The sequence below is a fragment of the Arachis stenosperma genome, chromosome 8 (genome assembly GCF_014773155.1).
Source record: "Arachis stenosperma cultivar V10309 chromosome 8, arast.V10309.gnm1.PFL2, whole genome shotgun sequence".
Lineage (NCBI taxonomy): Eukaryota > Viridiplantae > Streptophyta > Magnoliopsida > Fabales > Fabaceae > Arachis > Arachis stenosperma.
Window position 1 is genome coordinate 17,943,468 of NC_080384.1, and position 10,505 is coordinate 17,953,972.

At 34.3% G+C, this 10,505-nt stretch overlaps 1 pseudogene; it reads left to right on the top strand.

Moving 5' to 3' along the window:
* The first annotated feature begins 5,200 nt into the window (after positions 1 to 5,200).
* Positions 5,201 to 6,454, top strand: LOC130945504 (F-box/kelch-repeat protein SKIP6-like; annotated as a pseudogene).
* The last annotated feature ends 4,051 nt before the right edge of the window (positions 6,455 to 10,505 follow it).

Consider the following 10,505-nt stretch of genomic DNA (forward strand, 5'->3'; position numbering starts at 1 on the left):
TTGAATTCATCACTAATTGGCAACCGTTACTTTCAAATAGTCGAATGCAACATAGATGCCTTCTAAAGATACCACATTATTCTCATCTACTACCTCTACATACATTAGAAGGGGTTTTGGGTACATCCTCATTGGCTAAATCTCGAAAAAAAAAAGGTTTATGAGATGATTAGAAAATCCTAAAGTCTGCATGATACATAAATAATTCTGATCAATGAAAGGATCGGAACTTGGTTGCACAGTGTCAAAGACATCAATAGATAATTTTCAGATGAAAATTTATCTAAGAATACAATCATATCATGTGGAAAGTGCTTTCAAAATACACGTGCTACACTATTGAAGGATAAGCCCCCATCAATTAATCCTGATGCATGAGTAGTTGAGTCCACATTGATGTCATCCACAAAAAGTTTCTTCTTATCCAATAAAGACTTGATTGGGACTATATAATTAGAAACTACATGTATGTTGTGATCATTGTTTGATCAACAAGAAATTTGTCACGATCAATGTATTTCTCCTTTAGCTAACCACCATAGTCAAGATGATATCTCTTCAATAGTTACTTATAAGTTATAACCTTGAACTATGATGGTAGTACGATCTCCTTTATGAAATGCTATGTCGATTCCATCGCCATCAGCATCGATGAACAATAAAGAGTTAGAGATAACGTCTTTAAAACTCCTACAGAATAATGCAGGAATCTCTCTGACATCCTGAACTTGTAGCATGACATAAAGAAAGAAATGATATATAAATGAAAATTACGGTGACACAAAAATAAAACTGAAAAATAAATACAACTATTTTAAAAATTAAAAGTAGTATCTAAGATCAACTAAAGGATAGAATATATCTATCCATATCAGGATTAATTTCTAGAAAGAAAGAAGGAGCCTGAAAGTAGTTCTCATCATCCTTAGCAGATATGGCAATATGAAAATTAACAAATGGGAGAAAAAAATGATAATTTTAAGGAATAATGTATACATATTTATTCAACTGTAGTAAGAATAAGTGAATTATGTTGTAATAAAGACATCTCATGGCATTAAAGTGAAAAATGAAGACCCAATATTTTGAAGTAGATGCCACCCCAATAAGTTGAAACTCAAAAGGCACGGGACATAATGAAATTACGATTATCAAAGGAGATAAAAGGGCTACATATTGAATTCAAAAAAAAATTATAGGAAGAAAAGAAATACTAATTAAATCATGCATGTGGCAAAATAAAGGATTGAATTCAAGTGAAAAAGGCAGGCTATATATATATATATATAAGGAAAAATATATGGAACTTAACTCTTAATCAGCAAAAAATAGAACAACTTAATTAATTATAATTATATTAATAATTAATTTTAAATTTTTTAAATTTAAAATAGATTAAATAAACCTAATTAAAACTTATAAAAACCTTCCTCTTCTCTCTCACATTAAGCTACCAACCTCCAATAACACACACACAGATCGCATCCTCACCGCAAAAAATTGGAGTTCCAGTTTTCTCCATTGCTCCAGCGCGGTTATACTCCCTGTGAGCCACTGGCAGAAGCATGCTATAACATGTTAGAAGAGGTCAAAATACCATAGGAATCATTTTTCTTCCTCAACACATTGGCCAAAACAGCATCCTTTGTGAGTGAATTCACATCCAAAATGGCCAGCAACTTCTCCATATCAATCATTTCACATGAATCCGTGTTTCCAACATTCTCAAGCCTAAACAAATCTATATCAGGAATATCAAGTTCTTTCTCGTCTTCCCCAATTGACAACATACCAATCAAATTTTGGGTTTTGTAACATTTTCTTGCAAATTCAGAAACTTTCTGAATGGAATTCTTCCACATTGCTAACTGCGCATCCTCGCTTAAATCTTTACCTGCCAATATACTCCTCTCCATTACAATTGCCCTGGTGACCAAGATTAATGACCCTGCATCAATGTTCTTGGTTGCGAAAAGGCCGCGGCCGCTGATATCTAATTTCCTTATCTTCACCGCACCGATAAATGTCAGAAGCATGCTATCTCTAGATCCTGTTGATTGCTTTATGAATACCCTTAAAATCGGTCTCTGCCTTGCACTTAGTTCAGCTTCAAGAATTGTTTAAGGAAGGAGTGGTAGAGCACGAATTATCCTTGAACAATTATAGAAATATAAAAAAAAACATTTATTATTTAATATGAAAAGAAAACATCCTAATGCTTAACAAAAGAAATATTCAGTTATATTTTGGCAAAAATAATTAGATATCTATAAAATTAAAAAAAAATTATGAAATTCTTAAAGAAATAGAGACATTCACATTTGCAATACAAAAAAATTCAAAAAATATATAAAAGAACATCCATTTAATATGAAAAAGAAATATTTTAATACTTAATAAAAAAATATCTATGTATATTAACTTATTTTTATTAATATGAGTTTCGAGGTTCAGTCCATTAAAAAATTGATAGGAGTTGGCTGAACCCCCTCTTAATTTCCTAGCGAAATTGTATATATTATCAGAAGGTGATAAATCTATGTAGCAATTATTACAAAATACATCGTAGATGATCATTTCATGAAACTCATAAATGCAATAGGAAAAAACAAGGATCCTTTAAGAAGAAGGAACAAAACAAACAAAAGCTGATCGAAAGATAAATAAAATTAAACATGAAATGAATAAATGGTCTAAATGAGGGAGCACAAATGAAGTCTGTAAATAGAAAACACCTTAAAGAATTCAATCCACATGCTCTATATACTTGAAGATAGGTCACCATTCTACTAACTAAAATCCTTCCTTTAAAGGTTTTGTATTAAATAATTCATTTATTTTGTTGTCTTATTTATTATTTATTAAATACTTTAATAATTATTTTAGTTATAATTAATATTGTTTAACTTAAGAGTATAAGTAAAATATATTAAAACATTAAGAATAAAATTGAAACTAAATATTAAAGATAAAATTAAAATAAAATATAAACGTTGAAGACAAAAATAACATTCACTATACAATAATTTTTTTCTAAATCAAAGTCACATTAATAATACTCCTACAACATGTCATTAATTAGATATTTTTTTTAAATAAAAAATATGGTAAATGTCACATATAATTAGTAAATTATATAAAATATTTTTCTAAGTGTATTACTTTTATTATATGAAAAATAACCTTGATGCATTTAAAATTTATCTTTAATAAAATATCTAATACTTTACTAACAAAAATGTGATTATGCCAAGTAACTAAATATTATAAATTCTTATTAGGTAATACCTTTAATAACTTACCTTTAATAATATATTTAATAATTTTAATAACTTACCTTTAATAATATATTTAATAATTTGACAATTCCTTCATAGATATAAAATTTTTAATTATAGTAAAAACTCAAGACACGGTGCAGGAAGAAAAAAAGAAGCTAAAGTGATCGATAAACTTTTTACTTAAAGGAATAAAAATAATGTATTTTCTTACTTATCTTTATTTTTTTCTTTTGCACATGTGTTTAATATAGGCTCTTTATATGTTAATTATATAGGGAACAAATTAAGTAATGATAAAATCTTAATCTTCAAAATAAAAGAGACAAATAGAGAAACACCGATCAAAAACACATAAATCTAACATTAAACTGATACATTAAAGGTAGGTTACACATAACAGCAACATAAATAATCCCATAAAAAGAATATTATATAGCTGATGATATACACTGGCTTTAACTTGTAATAGCCAAGCTTTACATCTCAAAATTTTAGTTACAAAATTGTGATAGACAACTTTTAATCATAATTAACTAACGGCACAAAATAATAATATTTATTACTGTCTCAGTATTAGAAGATATATTAAATCTACCAATACTGACACTTTTCAATTTATACTTTTGGCAGTCTAAACCAATCTTTTGTGATGAATATTTTGTTAGATCTCTTAAAATTCTATCTAAATTTTATCATGTAAAAAGATCCGTTACTTTATTTAACTTTGATCTTATCAAACTTAAATAGAAAAATTTTCGTTGTAAATTTGACTGGCAGTAGCTGATAAATTAAAGATAAATAAAAACGTAAGAAACAAAATGTCTTAGATAGCATGTGTTCTTACCCTGACCTAACACTAGGGTCCAAGTCCAAATAAACTAAAAGGCCCAATCAAAGATTGGCCTCTCCATGTACCCGACCTCTTCAAAAGAAGTCAGACTCAACACAGACTTCTTTTCAAAGAAGTCAGGCTCAAGAGATAGCTGGCAGATAACACTTATTCAAATAAGTAATTGCCCCTAAAATCTCTCAACTCACTTCAAGAAGTCATATCCCAACAATCCCTAGATAAAGGGACGGTTATCCACCTAAAAAGGTGGCACTACTCCAACGGTGGTTATTAGATCACCACTATAAATACCGTGACACTCCTCAGGTATCTCTAAGTTCCAATACATTCTAAACCTGCTTAACCCCATGCTGACTTAGGCATCGGAGTGTCTTTGCAGGTACCACCCCCCATTCTTTCATACACACAAGTCGGACGGAGGCTCCCAGACGTAAACCAAGTCGGAGACCACCCTCCTCTAGCGCTTGGGCCTCACAAACAAGCCCAACCACCATCCGGTTCTAGGTAAGCCCCGGAACATTGGCGCCGTTGTCGGGGACCTGGAGCTCAATCCTTGATAATGGCGGATGAGCAACAAGATGGTCGGACAACCTCTCGACATGAATAAGATGCAAGCATGTTAAAAAGAAGTTGGAATACAGTTTCCATGGATACCAGAAATCCCATAAAAACTTCTCCCAATGGAGAGAAGATATCAAATAGGGATGATGATTCTACTTCTACAGTTAAATTGGATTAAATCAAACAAAAAGAGACGAAAGCACCATCCCAAGGCCATTGTAGAAGGCAAACCAAGACGAACTCGAAAGCCAATTGAATAAAAGAATTTTCAATTCAGAAAATTCAATTGGCAAAAGAAATTACGTGAACCAAGACGAACTCAAAAGCCAATTGAATAAAAGAATTTTTAATTCAGAAAATTCAATTGGCAAAACAAATTACGTGAAAAAAAAAACGAACTTGAAAGCCAATTGAATAAAATAATTTTCAATTCAAAAAATTCAATTGGCAAAAGAAGTTACGTAAAAAAAGAATAAATGACTATTTATACCCATGAGAGATGAAAACGATGACATTTGTACCCATAAAAGCTCGAAACTAATCTTGTACCCATAATAGATGCTGTCCGTGTGACAAAAATGCCCTGACTTGGATCTGAGCTTGGTTCGTGGGTTTTCGAACCTACGTGGCACTCCCAACCCCCACCCCCGAAAGCCATATATGAGCCAACCATTCACCGTCATCATCTTCATCTTCTTCACCATCATCCCCATCCATCACTGTCTCTTCCCAGCCACCATAACCTCCATCACCATCACCTCAGCACCGCCACAGCCACCTCCCTTCACCACAATCTCCGGCGACAACCCACACCGTCGCGCCCCTTACTCTTCTTCTTCCCATCTTCTCACCTTCGCTGAGCCCAGAAACCACAGTGCCAGCTCCCCCTCTCCACCAAAGCCCAGAGCGGCAGCGACCACCTTCTCTATTCCTGGGTCTCCTCTCGTCTGCCACCAAACAGCTGCGACACCCAACCTTCTCCCCCGCTATCGGCTCTGCCTACGCCGTTCTCGGTTCCACCATCTACGTCATTAGCGGCTCCATTAACGATGTTCCCTCCTCTCACATCTGGCTCCTCGACTGTCGCTTCCACCGATGGCGACGTGGACCCTCCATGCGCGTCGGCCACGAGTTCGCCGCTACAGGAGTCGTCGACGGAAAGATTTACGTCATCAGAAGCTGTATCGCCGACAATTGGACCAGGTCGGCCAATTGGGCGGAGGTTCTTGACCCCGCCTCTGAGAAATGGGAGCACGTGGCGAGCCCCGCGGAGGTTCGGGAGAAGTGGATGCACGCAAGCGCCGTGGTGGACGGCAAGGTGTACGCCATGGCGGATCACGGCGGCATCGCATTGGATCCCCGATGAGGCGCTTGGGAGAGCGTGGGAACGGAGCTGGACCTTGGGTGGCGAGGGAGGGCATGCGTGGTGGATGATATTCTTTATTGCTACGATTACTTGGGGAATATTAAAGGGTTCGATGTGAAGAGTGGGGTATGGAAAGAGCTGAAGGGGTTGCATAAGGGGTTGCCTCGGTTTCTGTGTGGTGCTACCATGGCTGATTTGGGTGGGAAGTTGGTTGTGGTGTGGGAGTGTGGTGGTGGGAATGGGAAAGACATGAACATTTGGTGTGCTGAGATTCAAGTTAGCAAGAAGAATGGTGAACTGTGGGGTGAGGTTGATTGGTTCCAAAAGGTTCTTTCTGTTCCCAAAGGCGAGTGGAGGTTATGGTGGTTGGGAAGAGACAGTGATGGATGGGCATGATGATGAAGAAGATGAAGATGATGATGGTGAATGGTTGGCTCAGATGTGGCTTGGGGAGGTGGAAGTGCCACGTAGGTTTGGAAACCCACGAACCAAACTCAGATCTAAGTTAGGGCACTTTTGTCACACGGACAGCATCTATCATGGGTACAAGATTAGTTTCAAACTTTCATGGGTACAAATGTCAGCATTTTCATCTCTCATGGGTACAAATGGTTATTTATTCTAAAAAAAAAAAGAGGAAAAGGGAACGTGACTAATCCCAACCTCTTCGTGGAATAGAATGGATAACAACATTTGTGCCGACTTACAACCTCAGAAAAAAAATCATGATACCTACTCATGATAATGGAGCAGTTGCATCTTCCAAATACACAGGTTTTATAAATAAATAAAATGTCTCATATTGGTCAGTAATTGAAGAAGGAATGGAAAACATTGTTGATAAAAGCAACGAGACCATTCTTCTCAATTTATGCCAAAAAATGCAGCATCAGCCAATTTGAATGCAACCCAATCCGATAATAGATTGATGAATCCAGTTTTTTATTCATTGGATTCACATATCAATTACAACAGAGCAGTGAATAACACGAAAAATTCACATGGCACATCTTTCGTTGGTTGCTCACAAATTACATCACTGCCAATGAATATGGAAAGAAATAATCCTGTGGTAGAATTTGATGTCGTTTGCACACCAATAAAGATGGATGTCTTCCAGGAAGAAAACTGGAATCCGATCCAAAAGACAAAGAAAGTCGGGGTGACAAAGGCCCAGTCTTCATTGGAGGGGATGATCTTTTTTCTAAAGAGGTCATGCGTGCAAAGGTTCCAAAAAATTCTCAACATTCCAACATGGATCCCTACGATGGATCTACTGATCCACATAACTATCTCAGTAACTTCAAAGAAGTCCACCAGGTCGGAAAAAGCTGTACAAAGAAAATCCGACCTCTTTAGAGAGCTTATAAAGAAAAGTCCGACCTCTTTTAAAGGTCCGACTTTACAACAAGGTCGGCTGAGCTGGAAGCTTACAAAGAAAATTCGACCTCTTTTAGAGAGCTCATAAAGAAAAGTCCGACCTCTTTTAAAGGTCCGACTTTACAACAACGTCGGATGAGCTGGGAGCTTACAAAGAAAATCTGACCTCTTTTAGAGAGCTCATAAAGAAAAGTCCGACCTCTTTTAAGGTCCGACTTTACAACAACGTCGGATGAGCTGGGAGCTTATAAAGAAAATCCAACATCTTTTAGAGAGCTCATGAAGAAAAGTCCGACCTCTTTTAAAGGTCAGACTTTACAACAAGGTCAGATAAGCTTGGAGCTCACAAAGAAAATTCGACCTCTTGCAAAGTTCATGAAGGAAAAGTCTGACCTCTTTTAAAGGTCAGACTCTACAATAAGGTCAAAAAATCTCGAGACTAATAAAGAAAAATCCGACTTCTTTTAGATCCCACGAAGAAAGTCCGACCTCTTTTAAAGATTAAACTCTACAAATGAGGTCTAAAACCTCATTTGCTAAGAAGAATCCGACCTCTTTAGAGCCGACAAGGGAAAAATTCGACCTCTTTTTGGAGTCTGTGAAAAAATCCGACCTCTTTCATGATCAACTCTGCAATGAGGTCGAAAATCTTGAAGATTACCAGAAAGAAATTTTGACTTCTTTTAAAGATCAGTCTACAATGAGGTCGAAAACCTCCAAGCTTAGAAAGAAAGTCCGACCTCTTTCCAAGCTTAAAAAGAAAAATCCGACATCTTCTAAGGATCCAAGCTTATGAAGAAAATCTGACCTCTTCTGGGGATTCAAGTCTACAAATAAAATTCAACTTCCTCTAAGAGCTTACGAAGAAAATCCGACGTCTTTTATAAGTCAGACTATAATGAGGTTGAAATCTCTGAATTTATAAAGGAAAATCCGAATGCTTGAGCTCGACCTCATGAAAGCTCGGACTCAAACAGGGACACTGTTCCTACCCTGACCCAACACTAGGGTCCAGGTCCAAATAAACTAAAAGGCCCAATCCAAAAATTGGCCTCCCCACCCGACCTTTTCAAAAGAAGTCGGACTCAACACAGACTTCTTTTCAAAGAAGTCGGGCTCAAGAGATAGCTGGCAGATAACACTTATTCAAATAAGTAATTGCCCCTAAAATCTCTCAACCCACTTCTAAAAGTCATATCCCAACAATCCCTAGATAAAGGGACGGTTGTCCACATAAAAAGGTGGCACTACTCCAACGGTGGTTATTGGATCACCACTATAAATACCGTGACACTCCTCAGGTATCTCTAAGTTTCAATACATTCTAAACCTGCTTAACCCCATGCTGACTTAGGCATCGGAGTGTCTTTGCAGGTACCACCCCCTATTCTTTCATACACACAAGTCGGACGGAGGCTCCCAGACGTAAACCAAGTCGGAGACCACCCTCCTCTAACGCTTGGGCCTCACAAACAAGCCCAACCACCATCTAGTTCTAGGTAAGCCCCAGAATAGCATGAAAATTAGAGTTTTAGACCAAAATTGAGATGAAGAATTCATCAAAATACATACCATTCGACCTAGTAAGATATAACAACCTTAATAATAGAATAAACCAAAAGAGTTGTATATGATAGAATGGATGAAAAGATGTTACCTGATAATGGATTCGAATTATTGTTAGCAATATAGACGGATCAACTTATTCATTTGTGGGGACAAATGTCCCACTACTATTTTAAAAAAATATGAAAGTATATATATAAATATATATATGCTCCCATTAAAAAATTGTATTTGTCCCACATTTAAAAAACTACTCATCAACTTTTGTGTCAAAATATTTCAAGAATTTTGTTGACGTATACTATAAGGGTATATTTTGGAAATACAATAAAAAAGGTTTGACAAAAAATATTAAAAAATTATTTTTGTTCTTATATTTTTAACATATTAAATATATTAAAAATTTAAAATTCTTTTATTATTATACTCTTAACATGTTTTCTTTGAGTACAAGTTAGCAAATTCTTTTATTATATATATATGTATATTCTAATTTTAGAATTAAATTTTGATATATTATCAATGTAAATAAATTTTTACGTACATCCAATTACGTAATGTCATGTCATAAAAAATAACTACTTTTTACATCGGTCGTATAAATGATCATCCAAAAAAATAGACTTAATTGAATAATTGTATAAAATATTTTACACTAGTAGTATAACAAAATTAAACTCTAATTTATATCTAAAAGTATAAGATAAAAATATATATTAAATCAAATTAATAAAAAATAAAAAAATCATTATCATAGCATTATAAATTAATAAATTTATTTAGTTGAAGTTTATATCTTTGAGTTTTTTTTATCAAACTTTATTATTATTATTATTATTATTATTATTATTATTATTATTATTATTATTATTATTATTATTCAATTTATAATAAAATGAATTAATAACTATGTTATTACTTATTAATATATCAATATTGATAATGAATAAAAAAATTATTTAATATTCAATATTTTTATGTTATTTATTTTTATATGCTTTGTTATGTTTATACGATTTTTTTGTTATTTATGTGCTATATGTTTTCTTCTACAACTTAAAATTGCTGGATTCGTCACTGGTTAGTCACCTTTACTTTCAAATGGTTCAATGCAACATGGATGTCTTCTAACGATATAATATTATTCTCATCTAGTCATCTACTACCTCTATACATAGAGTTTTGGGTATATCCTGATTGGCTAAATCTCTGAAAAAAGAGTTCATGAGATGATTAGAAAAATCTTAAAGTTTGCATGAAAAACAAATAATTCTGATTAATGAAAGAAACTTGGTTTCACATTTGTTAAAGACATCAATAGATGATTTTCAAATGAAGGCTAATCAAAGGATATAATCATATCATGAGAAGGTGCTTTCTATTAAAGAATAATCATAATCAATTTAGATCAATTAGTATCGTTTATATTTATATAGAATATCTGTATATTAATTGTAGGATTGTATGTTTTTATTACTTTGATTCTTCTGACTCCTATATA